At 33.8% G+C, this 14,074-nt stretch overlaps 1 pseudogene; it reads left to right on the top strand.

Annotated features, from left to right (window-relative positions):
- The first annotated feature begins 13,667 nt into the window (after nucleotides 1-13,667).
- Nucleotides 13,668-13,840, top strand: LOC149064653 (U2 spliceosomal RNA; annotated as a pseudogene).
- The last annotated feature ends 234 nt before the right edge of the window (nucleotides 13,841-14,074 follow it).

A 14,074-nucleotide genomic window follows, 5' to 3' on the forward strand; every position in this document is an offset into this window, starting at 1 on the left:
ACGTACTCAGACTGTTAGGTACACATACTTTGTTCCAGACTTTGCCACGATGCTGGGCTGGAAGAGATCTTGGCAACGGGATAAAGCCGGTGGCACAATCCTGGCGTTCATTCATTGGGATGACAGAAGCTGGGCCACCGACAGCCCACTACAACCATCCAGGATTTGTTTCGACATTTCCTTGGACTCTTCAAGTCTTTCGTTAACCGTATGATGACTCGTTGGCTGTCTAATTAGACCAATTATCCAATCAGCGTCATTTTGGTGATATCTTGTGATGTCAGTTTTGGACACTCCTGTTGTTATGAGAATCCCACATGATCATGAGTTTGTGCTTTTACGGTTGCACGACTTCTGTCTTACCGAATTTTATTGAATTCTGTGTGGTATTGAATAAGAAAAATTAAAAAAAATGTTTTAATCTCTAAATTTCGAACACCAGTGTATAATAACTACAAAAAAAAGCTCAAAAGAATTCAAGCATCCCCGAAGAAAAAAAAAATGTAATGTTAATTCAGTGCTTTTGTGCTTCATTTTAACTTTACAAGTGACATTCGTCGTAAAGTTACGATTTATGCGTCTGACTTCTCGGATTTAACGAGGTGAAATTTCATTCTCAGTCATGGGTACTTTTCTTTGAAATTTTTTTTATATTCCCTGAAAAACATTGTTACAATCCATAAAATGGTTCAAAAAAACCATTCAGACGAGAAAATCTTTCAAAAAAAAAATATTTCGTTGTTTCCCCGAAATTTTATTTCGAAGAAAAAAATGCATTTTGCAATTTTTTTAAAGGATACAATTTTTATTTCTTTATCCTTTGCATATATTATGAAATTAATTTTAAAAACTATGAAAGATATTATTTTCTTCTTTTCATTAAAAAAAAAATTATATTTACGATATTACTCGGAAAAAATCCGAGAAAATCAAAAATCTATTTTTTTAAATGCTAAACACTGTATTATACTTCGAAGGTCGTCAATTTCTCTCCACTTATATCCCCGAGTCTTTCAAATTCATTTTCAATCGAAGAAAATATCATTTTCAGCATAAAAAAGTTTTAAAATTATCTCAAAAACATACCATGTATAAACATTTCCAAACGTCTTTAGAATGCGCTATATTCATGAGAAATTAATAACGTAATTTCATAAAGTCACGAAATATACATTTTAAATATTATAACTATCGATTTGTAACTTCTCTATAAATCTTCAAAGTTTCAAGTGGATATGTTTCTAAAAAGAGAAAAAATTCCACCGCGGTTTCCAGACACATTCCGCGAATAAGTCTGGCGTGTACTTAAACACTGACACGGATACAGGCCCGAAGAGTTATCACAGTAAGTGCTTCGAGTGAAGAGCCTCGAAATACTAAAAACAGAAAATAAATGAATCGAAGCCAAACAAAAAAAAAAGTGCTTCGAAAATATACCGAGACCACGAATAAATGGCGGCTCTCCCTTAAATTACATTAGGAATTCCTCAGCTATTTTGCCTCGCACCAACGTTTTTCCTCACTCTCTCAGTATATACGGTAAGAGTACACACTGTATATATATATCAATGGCGTATATATACAGATCCTTTTATGGAGCTCAATCATCAGTCTCCCAACCCTCATCTATTTCTTTTCACATCCTTCGTTATAAAAAGACCGTACGTGGAAGTACTGTAAACACGAACCAGGCACCTGCGCCTTTTTCCTATTTCCTACAGAAATACCTTTCTTCTATTTAGTTGCTGTTACGTGATAGCCGTCTCTACCGTTTCTTCTCTTTTCATTGAGGAGGTGGCACCTGTACTGTACTTGCAATGGTAAAAACACACAAGAGTGTTTGTTTTTCTTGATGAGAGTGAGAAAACACGAATGGGAACACCTTTATGAGTTATAAAAGGATCTGAAGAAGAGCCGTTCGTGATGATTTTTCCCATGGTGATTCTGTAACATGATCGACATGGATTGTTTAATGGATATGGTACAGTAAAGGTGAAGAAATGGTTTAGAATATTCAAGAAGTGTATGGGCGAAAATATTCTAAAGCCCCGTAAAGTGATCACCTGGTGGAGAAGTTTGCAATGTCCTGACAAATATAATCTCAGAATGCTTCCCATCATCTGATCACCTGGTGGAGAAGTTTGCAATGTCCTCACAAATATAATCTCAGAATGCTTCCCATCATCTGCAGATGATTAACGTAGCAGCCTGATCAATCATCCTGTGATGATCTGAATTTTTTTATTTTTTACATGAAGTTCTTCAAATGACGTGTAGATGGCGTACGTATATATATATATATTATATATTTTTTTTATTTCACTGTTTTCTAACAGACAGACAGACATGACCGCTGACCGCCCAGAGAGACCATTTTGGGGTGTTTTCTAACAGTTTTTCTTACTGTACTATAGAGATTGGTTGTACATTGTTGAGGATAGAGTTGTTGTCTGTCACCAATCACTATTTTGTCGGCGATTTTAAGTTCTTTTTGGACGATTTTTTGAATGACTTTTTTTTAATTCCGTCGAACAAAGAAAGTTTCCATCTGTAAAGTTTCACTATATTTGCAACGTATGAATGTGAATGCCATCTATCTTTCACAAAAGACAATTGAAAAAAGTAATTTTTTTACGCTGCCATTTCGACAAAAACATTTCTCCGACTAAGGGTCAAATGATACGTAGTATAGATTATTATTATGTTTGACCACCTCTATATACTCACCAGTACAGAAGAGTCCCCTAGGTCATCTCATGGCACGCGGGAAACGTGGCCCTCGAAGTTTTTTGCAGTGTCCCGGTGACGAAAAGGCTTACATAGTAACAGAATTTGTGGAAATGCTAAAAAAAAAACTTCAATGAAAAGCGTATTCCAGAAATAGTGAAAGAAGTAATTTTTTTTAAAATTACTTTTAGAAAAAAATTCAGAACTAACCAGAGAAATAATCTCAGAATTGATGAAAAATAATTTCATAATTTCCGAAAGAAATAATTTTCGAATTATTGCAAGAAATAATTTCAGAATTGGTGAAAAAAAATTATTTCGCAGTTGAAAATTCATACTCGATGGAAGAAATATTTCAGAAATTAATAACAAATAGAATGAGAAATATTTAAGAGAAAATGATTTCAGAATCGATGGAAATCCCGTTTTTCAATGAGGAAAAAGTAATTTCATGATTAATTCAAATTCAAATTTGATGAAAAATAATTTATGAATTAATTGAAATTTATATTTAACGAAAGAATAATAATTACTCGGAATTAAAATTCATATTTATTGAAAAAATAATTTCAGAATCAAAAACCACATTTGTAAATAAATAAATTCTGTATTTTTATATGAAAATTTCTAATGGTTGAAAATAACAATCGCAGAATAAGTAAAATTCTCCAATAGAAATATAGGAACCGTTTTTTGCCACTGTGTAAATCTAAATACAAATACAAAAGCCACAACAGACAAAATGCCCAACGAGGTGGCTGAGACAAAGATGCCCATAACAAATATGGATGTCATATATTTCCGAAAGTACAGCAACTCAATTAAAAATGCAATTACAAACTATCATACCGCAGTATGATTTGTTGGTCCTAGAGCTTCATGGAAATTGTTTTTTCGCCCACAAAATCTGAAAGGTTTAATACCCTTGCTTTACAACGAGAGACCAAAATTTTGCACTGTTATCCGGTGCAGTACCCGATAACACACACCCCCCAATGATATCAGACCTCCCGAAGATCTTCCGACATCATCTCTTTGCTATGGTGTCATATTCACATCTCCTCAACTAGAAATTAACGAGCTACGCAATGGAAATCTCGTGGCGTCGAAACAAGTTCTCGCGTTTCCTCGCATCTTAATTAGCATTTGGTTTAGGAAACAGTATACTCTCGTAACCGGAATATATATTCCGTGTTTCCCCCAATTACTTCATCCTTTCGTTTTCGTCAATAGTTGATTAATTTGGATTAATTCTAAAAATAGAGATATACCAAGTTGCGTTACATACAGTATATGTACGTATACTGTATATTCCTAATTATAAAATGGATTTTTGTTTTGTTCTTCAGCGTAAAATCCTGAAGCGTGAAATTCGTGACGTCAATTTAAATTATAGTTAATACTGTAGCTTCAAGTTAATGGACCACAAATGAGATGATGGCGTAAATATGTTCACGCATTTCACAATTTCGGGATAAAAGAAATACATACATGGTGATAGTGTTTGTGATGAGCTCCCCCGTTGTCGTCAAACGATAGTTGAAAATGTTTATTAATGTATTATTAATTGCCGACAATTTATGTAGGGTCAGTTATACATTGATAACCCATCACTTTCACTATGAAAATTTTGAAAACATTTTCTCCAGAACAACTCATCATCTCAAATTTTTAGGGTTTTATTATGGCTTCTCAGTTATTTAGAGCTTTGTTGATCAGCTCTAAATGGGAGAACCCATTTTGAAGCAATTACAGAGGACATCATGTATACTTAAAAGTGGTAAAAAAATACAGTCAAAATCAGGACTCGTTTCTCGCATGGGCAAACGTGGCATGCGCCCTGGGCCTACAAACTTTAAGGAACCCCAAAATTCTAAAGTTTAAGAGTTTTTGTTGCATACTTATTTTCTCATCTTGTTGAACTTTGTATATAAAACTTGATAATCCGATGAAGAAGCAGAGCAAGCATATGTTACAACATACTTCAGAATTAGTTTGAATGGCAATTATAAATATATAATTGCTATACAAGGTGATTACTTATTCCCCCTTGGCGCATTTTACCGACGAACCGTTGGTCCTAGAGGCAGGCTTCGTTAGTGCGTCACCCGGTTAACACGTCACTCCGCTTACCGGGTCACCTTTTGGAAGTCCCAATTGTCCTCAGGCAGGAATTAGCACAGCTATGTCTCACTCCGTTTAACAAGCCACTTCGCTTACTAAGTCATATTTTTGCTCTCCCAACAGTGACTCATTAACAAGGTTTGACTGTATATGACTGGGTCCATCAACTTACAAAAATGAATTTGCCCGGCCGCGAGCTTTCTTAGATTGATAACATGGCCCTCACAAGAGTGGGTTGAGAGGACTCCAGTATGGGGGCCTGGAATGATTCTTGTGATTTTTAACGCTATAAATTCATGCAGAGGAGCCCACCAGAGATCCCACAGCTTAGGGTCCCTGCCTATGATCCCTGGTTGAGTACCACTGCTTTACGAGACGTGTGAGGAGAGAATAAGATGTGAAAAACTTGCTCGACTACGCCCTGCCACGGACTCTGGAGTCACTCAACTCTAAAAGCTGGGTCAGGGATGTATTTTATAGCCTTGTCATTATGGCAAGGGGGACCGTGATTAAACTGCATATGGAGATCCCGGATGGTTATAGTTTATTATCCACTGTTTCTCTGATGGTAAATCGAGAGCTGTCTTTAGCTGTAACTCCCTAGTGTCCGAGTTGCGCAGCGATAAGATGCTCGTCTTCCACAACGAAGATTGCCGTCAAGGTCCACAGGTTAGAATCCGGGAGAAGAAGATCGAAAATAAGTTCTTTACTTACCGAGTTTTGGGCGACCAACGAAAGATGATGCCTTCATTTCCCACCCAACTCCGATAGATGGAAATTTCCGTATGGCGATATATAACCGGAGTTAGCGTGCGGTAAGTTGTATCTCCCTGTTTCTAAAAACAGGGCGGGCATTCTGCTAAAAAAAACACGGGTCGTCCCAAGTCTGAAAATCCCTCATAAAAGTATCCGGAAAGCTTCGGCAGCAAGTGGATTTAATAGATGTATGCATGTCTAAATTCTCGCGTGAGGAGGGTGTGAGAAAAGCTACTACAACTTATCCGTACATGCACCTCGTACACATTCTGAAAAGCTGGAATTCGCAAGACCCTAGGGCAGGGGTCTTCAATGCATGGTCCTGGGGCTACATTTGGCTCCTGGAGATTCTTTCCATGGTCCGCTGACCCCATTTATAGAAAATACATGTATGATAAAACCTTTAAAAGACAATTGAGAAAAAAAATCCCGTAGGGGCCAAGTGAGAGAGAGCACGAGGCGCAGGTACTATTTTTAGAGGCATATTTTAGTCGGCATCTAAACAAGCGTACCTACCTAATTGCAGCATTCGCAGAAATGTTGAAAAATACCTTCATTGAAAAAATAATTCCATAATATTTGAGAGAAATAATTCAAGACTTTTGAAAGAAATAATTTCTATATTAACAAGAAAATTTTGGAATTATTGAAATTATGTCCCAATCGATAAAAATGTCCAATTAATGGGAGAGCAATTCCAGGATTACTGAACAAAACAATTTCTTAAATAAATATTTTCAGAATTAGTAAAGGAAATTATTTCATAATTGATTAAAAAATAATAATTCTAATTATTGAAAATAATTATTTTTCAAGATTAAATGAAAGAAATATTTTCAAGATTTATTGAAGAAAACAATTTCAGAATCAATTAAAGTAATTACATAATAACTAAATGAAGTAATCAATCAGAAATTTTTCCTTAAAGAAACGATTTCAGAACTAATAAAAAGTGATTATTAATGAAAATCAAATAAAAGATCAAATTTCAGAATAAATGAAGTCATCAATTAGTTTGGACCCTTGTTTAACTCAGGGGGGCCCCGTTAGCTCTTCTATTGACATGTCACTGTGCCTTTGTAAATACGGTTTCCACCTTATAATTCTAAATTCTAACATTGCTAAACACGGCAGATTTTTAACTCCAGGAGATTTATTGCTGCACCCAGCACATTTTTTTGAATACGAAACTCATAAAAAAAACAAAAATTTCGTTTTAAAAATATTTTTCTTATCATCATCATCATCATAACTATTCAAATATTCAACGTCTTCTTTTCTACTCTTATTCCTCTTTTCTCACCATCTTTCCAATTAAGAATATTCTAGTCGCCAAATTCTCATCGGTCAAAGCCTCGCCTTTAAATATATCATATTGAAATTCCTCGAGGAAAAATACAGTAAGAAAAAGAAAGGAAATTTCTCAAGGGATATTTTCCGGTTATTAAAAAAGTACTTTTCCGCAAAGTTGGTAAAAAAATTGGAAAGAGGGGGGGGGGATTTTCTATACGCATATAAAAATAATAATGAAACGTGTCGCTTCTCTGGATGGAAAGTTTCATGAAAAGAGATCATAATGAAGGTCTTGGCATGCATGCATCATCATCATCTTTTGTCCCATGATGAACAAAGAAAGTCCGAACTTTGGTTTTTTTTTAATGGTGTCTTGGGGTTCGTTCTTCGTCTTTCACGAATAACGTCTCTAAGATTCATTTATGATTTCAAAATATTCTTAACGTATGTATTTCGGAAGAATGTACATCCTTCGGAAATTTCATTTTTGCTCGTATATGAAAACTTGAGTCCTCGTGCACTCTTGTTGGCCGTAGGAACATACCCTATACAGGTTGATTACTTGATTCCCCTTGCCGCATTTTACTGGTAAACCGTTGATTCTAGAGGCATACTTCCAATCAGAAAACTTATTTATTAAATAACGTGTGTGTAGAACTCTGCTACGTCATTCATGTTGCAAAGGGCTGTATAGTCATTAAAATACAAAAATTTAATTTTTGATACGGACATTCTGTCCTTGGACACTTTGGAGTTCAGAGATTTTTTCCCAATTTATAAGAAAGTATTTGATGAATTGTTCTGGAATTTTCATAATGCAAACTTTATGCTTGTGCTCACGATTTACAGTGCAAATTCGGTCACAAATGCAGACAAAAAAATAAAAAAATAAATTTTTTTTTTAAATTTTACCAGTTATTTTCAATGCTTATGCATTTTTGTGAAAATAGGCACGTATAGTAACACAGATGATTTTTTTTTTTCAGTTCCGAGAATCATAGCATGTCTTTTGTTTATAACATGCGGAGTTTTCAACCAATTCTCACAAAACTCACAGAAAGTCTGACACTAGGCATGGGACACAAACAAATAAATAAATTTGATATATGACAATTTGATGCATGATCAAATATGAACATTTCAAGTTAATGATTTTTAATAACGCATGCGCAGGATATATTTTATTTTTTCACAATTGGTTGACAGATATATAATGCAATTTATATATAAAAATTCCAGCTGAATATTGTCACAATTCAGAAAGATTTCGGCAATACAATGAGCTGTGATTCAAGTTGCTTGTTGAAAGTATCTGGATAGTAATGGATTTTTCGCAAAATTGATATTTAGATTACTTTCTGTCATCTGATTATTTCCTTTTGTTTCTTTCATTTTGATATCATACACATGTGCTATCCTCAAGCATTTCCCTTGTATAGCATCAACACGGGTCTTTGCTGATTCGCATAAAGCTGTGGGCTTATTTTCGATATAATCAAATGACAGAAAATAAGTGAAACATCAATTTGTGGAAAAATGCTTTTATCATACAGTTGCTTTCAGCCAGTAACTTAAATCACAGCTGACTGTACCGCTAACACCTTTCTGAATTTCATGACATTCAACTGTAAGTTTTGTATACGTTGTTCTATATATATATACTGTCGGCTCCGCTTAATCGATTAGCGCGAATATCCCGCTTAAACGGATAGAATCCTCCTACACCAAAATTTCTCCCATAGAGGAAATGTTGAGGTTCCCGATGAATGTGCTAATTTAAACGATTTCGTCCCGTTTAATCGAATATTACGCTGCACACGTCAACCGTCAACACACATCAATCACTATAATGTTTTATTGAATGAAACATTTGGAATTATGGAAAATATTTTGCTAGTTAAGATTAAAAAAAAACCATTTAAGAGTAGGTACTGACCTCCAAGTATTAATGTTGTCTTCAATACGTATGCTTACTTCTTTTATTTTTGCTCTCTGTTGAGCCAATAGAGGGTCTAACTTTCTAAATGAAAAGTTAAGTGGCAAACAAAATTTTAAAAAAAATTAGATTTTCTTGCCATGCGTAATTAAAATGCAGATATCTCACCGAATACTAAATTATTACATAGTAAATTTCTTTACGGTGTGTTTCGTTTTACACAGTGTCAAATTTTTTGCAAGTTTCGAAAAAAATTGGGTGAATAGTTCGCATGTTATAACCATAAAACATGCGATGAAAATTGGAAATTTCATCGCAATATTTTACTCGCGCTGGGCAAGTAAAATATTCTGTGAAAGTTCCAAATCATTTGCCGCTTTTTATGGTATAGGGTTGATCAAAAAAAATTTTTTTTCGTCTGTCCCCTAGAACAACTCATTACCAAATCTGCACTGGAAAGTGTAAATTCAAGCGTAATATTTATGCCCGAAATTACAGAAGGTGTTGAAAAAATCATCATGCAAAGGATACAATACAACACAATTAAAAACACCACTTGGTGGAATTAGCTACAATACGGATTCACCATGGGTAAATCCACTGAGACTGCTCTTCATATAAAAAATAGGAAGCACACCTGGTGCCTGGTTTGTATGCACTTCCACACACACGTACAGTCTTCTTATAACTTGGACAGAGATTTTAATGGAGCCGTAGGTGTCCAATTTGGACAGGTTTTGCCGTATTTAAACCTCGAATTATATTTGACAAGACATTACAAACATTTCTGCCAGGCAGTCACTTCACGAGGTTTTACTTCATTTTCGATCTTTACTTCTTGAATTTTCTCAACGATTTCTTTTTCCTCTTTTTACCACATCCACATCGATCTGAAACCATACCATGAATAAAACACGAATAAGTCTCTTCTTCAGATGCTTTTACAGCTCGTAAAGGCGTTTCCATTCGTGTTTTCGCACTCTCATCAAGAAAAACAAACACTCTTGTGTGTTTTTACCATTGCAAGTTCAGTACAGGCGCCACCTCCTCAATGAAAAGAGAAGAAACGGTACTCGGAGAGGACTATCACGTAAAAGCAACTAAATAGAAGGGAGAAGAAAGAAGGTATTTTTCTGCCCGTTTACATTCTCTCTGTAGAAATAGGAAAAAAGACGCAGGTGTCTGGTTTGTGTGCACAGTACTTCCACGTACAAGTCTTCTTATAACGAAGGATGTAAAAAGAAATAGATGAGTGTTGGGAGACTGATGATTGAGCTCCATAAAAGGATCTGTATATATACGCCATTGATATATAAATACAGTGTGTACTCTTATATACTGAGAGAGTGAGGAAAAATGTTGGTGCGAAGAAAACTAGCTGAGGAATTCCTAATGCAATTTAAGGGTGAGCCGCCATTTGTTCGTGGTCTCCGTATATTCCGAAGCACTTTTTTTGTTTGGTTTTGAGGCACTTATTTTTTGCTTTTAGTATTACGAGGCGTTTTACTCAAAGCACTTACCGTTATAACTGTTTGGGTCTGTATCAGTGTTTGTGTATAAGCACATGCCAGACTTATTCGCGGAATGTGTCTGGGAAACCAAAGTGGAATTTTCTATTCTCTTTTAGGAATATCTCCACTTGAAACTGTGAAGATTTACAGAAAAGTTTCAAATCGATCCCTGTAATCAGAATATAAATATTTAAAAATATGTATTCTCTAAGTTAAATTAGCGAATTCTAAAGACATTCGAAAATTTTCTTATTTTATATATTTTAGATAATTTTTTCTGTTATATAAACTAATCACAAAAATACAAATACAAACATAAACACATAGATAAAAACATAACACATAGATAAAAACATAAAAATACATAACTGCAAACACTTTGTGACCTCAAGGGACTTAGTAAGTCCTTCCAGCAGGTCCAAAGGGATTATAATCACATATGGTTCCGAAAACAGCTTTCATAAAGATTAGACATGTTATATTGCATTTTTATTTATATATTCACGATTACGGTATACATTAAATCACTCATTATGAGAGTCATACGGCCATATAATTAAATTATTGTGAAGATCAGTACGGTACATTACACATCATATATTTACATACGCGTACCTATCTATACATATATGCACAGTCATAACTAGGCACCCATTCATCATTTTGCATTTGCTTTCTCCTTCTTTTTGTACCTAATGTAAAACTATTTTTATATCTGATTACAAAGTATCGTTAAAATCATTTCATTATAAATATTTTTAACAAAATCAAATACTATATGATTTATGTTTTTTTCTTTTTATTGTCAATTTCATTTTCAGTATAAAATAAGTTTAAAACTTTAGGGGCTAAGTAGGAAAAGCTAATTTTAAACAGCGTTTTATTACGCTTTGGTACTAGGTACACTTTATTGTATCTACTCGTGGTTCTATTCTGACTTTTTGTTAAATATTTTTCATTTACTTGTGAAAATTTTATCATTCTACAGTATATAAGTAGTTTGTCTTAGAGATATAGTGTGGCACTGCTGTAAATGAGTAAGATAAATGAGAAATGATATAGTGTTCATGCGGTAAATGATGATCATATTTTCTTGTTAAAAAAGACGGAAATACAAGAAGAGAAATTGATGATCACATCGAATTATAATATAGTAAAAAGTATGTTAAAAATGGATTTTTTCAGAGTAATGTAAATATAACGTTGTTTTTTTTTAAAGAAAGAAGAAGAGAATAGTCTTCAAAGAATTATATCTTATATTTTCAAGATAAATTTTATATTATATGCAAAAAGTAAGGAAATAAAAATATTTTTTTCCTTTATTATAAATTTTTATCAAAAAAGAAATGCAAAATGTGCCGTTTCTTGAAATAAAATCTTAGAAAAACGAAATATTTGACAGATTTTTTTTTCGTCTTGATGTTTTTCGAACAATTCTATGGATTATAACAATGTTTTCGTGGAACATAAAAAAGTCAAAAGAAAAGTACCTATGACTGAGAATTCAATTTCGCCTCGTTAAATCCGTAAAGTCGAACTCATAAATCGTAAGTTTTACGACGAAAGTCGCTTGTAAAAGTCAAAATGAAGCACAAGAACTAAATTAACATTAAATTTTTTTTCCCTTCGAAATGCTTAAATTCGTTTATGTTTTTTTCATTTTCTCTATTCTGCACTGGTGTGTACGAAATTATTTTAGCATATTCCAGATAATACTATTTATGCTGTAAATGATGATTATATTTTCTTGCAGAAATGAATTTGAAAGAGGCGGAAAAAAAAGAAGAAAAATTGATGATCAACGAACTACAAAATTCCTAAAATTTTTATTTAAAAAATATAATTTTTATATAATCGTAAAAATTATATAAAAATTATTTTTTAGTGATATGACTTTTTTTGAGGAATAGAAGAATTTTTGGAATTATGCTTTATAATATGTGAAGAATCGGAAAGTAAAAAGATTGAATTCCTTCAAGAAATGCAAAATGTGTTTTTTTTACAATTAAAATCTATGAAAAAATGAAGTTTTTCAAATATTTAGTCTTGATGTTTCTGAAAAATTTTATCGATTATAACAATGGTTATTCATTAGATTTTCTGTGTGTGGGTTCTCTATAGAGATCTGCAATTTCAGATAGATCTTCGCCAAAGTTTGCATATTTACTGAACGGGACCCGGGTTGAACGATAGGCTTCTTTAAATGTTTGTCAGAGCTGGGCAAATATCCGAAATGGCCGAAAAACTTTCGAGCATTAATACTTCGTGAGCCTCAACATTGACTCTTGGAATGCTTACTTTGTTTTCCAGGGTTCACAAAAAATTTCTTATCAGTTTGCTCCTTTACAATGGTTTGTTACTTCTTTAATGCCGCCGGTATATTGAGAAAATAAGAATATATAAGAATATTTGTAATTTCTCAGAAGATTCGATCGTTATGTATGTTTTTAAATTCCGTGTTTCTAAATGTCACAAAATCCAAAGGTAATAGAGAAATTTCATATGATATTGGCTTTTTTTCCTTCGAATCCTATTTGTCATAAATGAATTAATTTTCATGGATTTAAAAGGATTTCTAAAAAAGTGAAACTATAAAAAAAGATGACGGATCATCTATGAAATATAGTAAAAGTTTTGAAAAATTTATTTATTTTTTAGTTTTTTCCCCAAATAAAATCGTAAACATGACTCTTTTGAAGAAAACAACAAAATTCTTCCGTCATAGTATCGAAATAAAATTTTATATTATGCAAAGAATAAGAAAATAAAAGCCAAATGTCTTGGATTTCTTTAAGGAAAAGTTAAATCTGTTTTCTTGGAGTAAACAGAAAAGAATTTGAAGTATTTTCGCGACATTTTTTTGAGCAGTTTTATGGATTGTGATTGTGAAAAATGCTTGTTCCTCAAAATATAGAGAAGTTCAAAAAAAAGCAAAAAATCGTACGTATGACTGAGAGAATGAAATTCTGCCTCGTTAAATCCGACAAGCCAGACACGTAAATCGTGAGTTTTACGACTAAAGTCACTCGTAAAGTTAAAATGAAGAACAGGAACTGAATTAAGATTACGATTTTTTTGTTTTTGTTTTTAGGTTTTTTATCGATTTTCTTCTTGTTTTTGAGTCTGCACCTTGGAATTATCTAAAACAGAACTTTTTAGATAATTCCGAGATTTTTGATCTGCTGTAGAGGCGAATATAACGCACCCTCCGATATAGATTGCGCCACCAACAGCACAATTACAAGATCGCCGCTGTGTGGTCGTGGGGGTGACGGACTCGCATCTCGAGAACCCGGGTTCAAAGTAATGGTCATTTGAGGTTGGTTTTATGTGGTTCACAACTTCTCTTATCAGCTTAATATCTGGTACGTCTCCTACATGGGGACAAGATATCAAACTTATTTTTGGAACAGGCCGGAGTGCTTTCAACTTGCTGAACCTCTGCCGCGAGTCCTCTCGATAACTCACTGCATTCGAGTCGGGCCCATTGCCACGTTTGGTCTGGAGGAGGTTCACAACTTCGAGGAACGACTGCGAGCTGATCTCCCAGTTAAAAAGTCTCGCCACAGAGAGCAACAGATTTACAATGGTACAAATATTCAATCATTGCACTTCACTCATAGTTTGAGAAATAGATGGCGCAACTAGAGAATTCGCGCATGACACTTGATACGCACTGGAACTGTTATTTACGCAAGCACACACGACAGCCACAACTCAACCAGTG

The sequence above is a fragment of the Pholcus phalangioides genome, unplaced genomic scaffold (assembly GCF_987345545.1).
Source record: "Pholcus phalangioides strain wild (caught in Gottingen) unplaced genomic scaffold, Ppha-v1.0 ptg000042l_1, whole genome shotgun sequence".
Lineage (NCBI taxonomy): Eukaryota > Metazoa > Arthropoda > Arachnida > Araneae > Pholcidae > Pholcus > Pholcus phalangioides.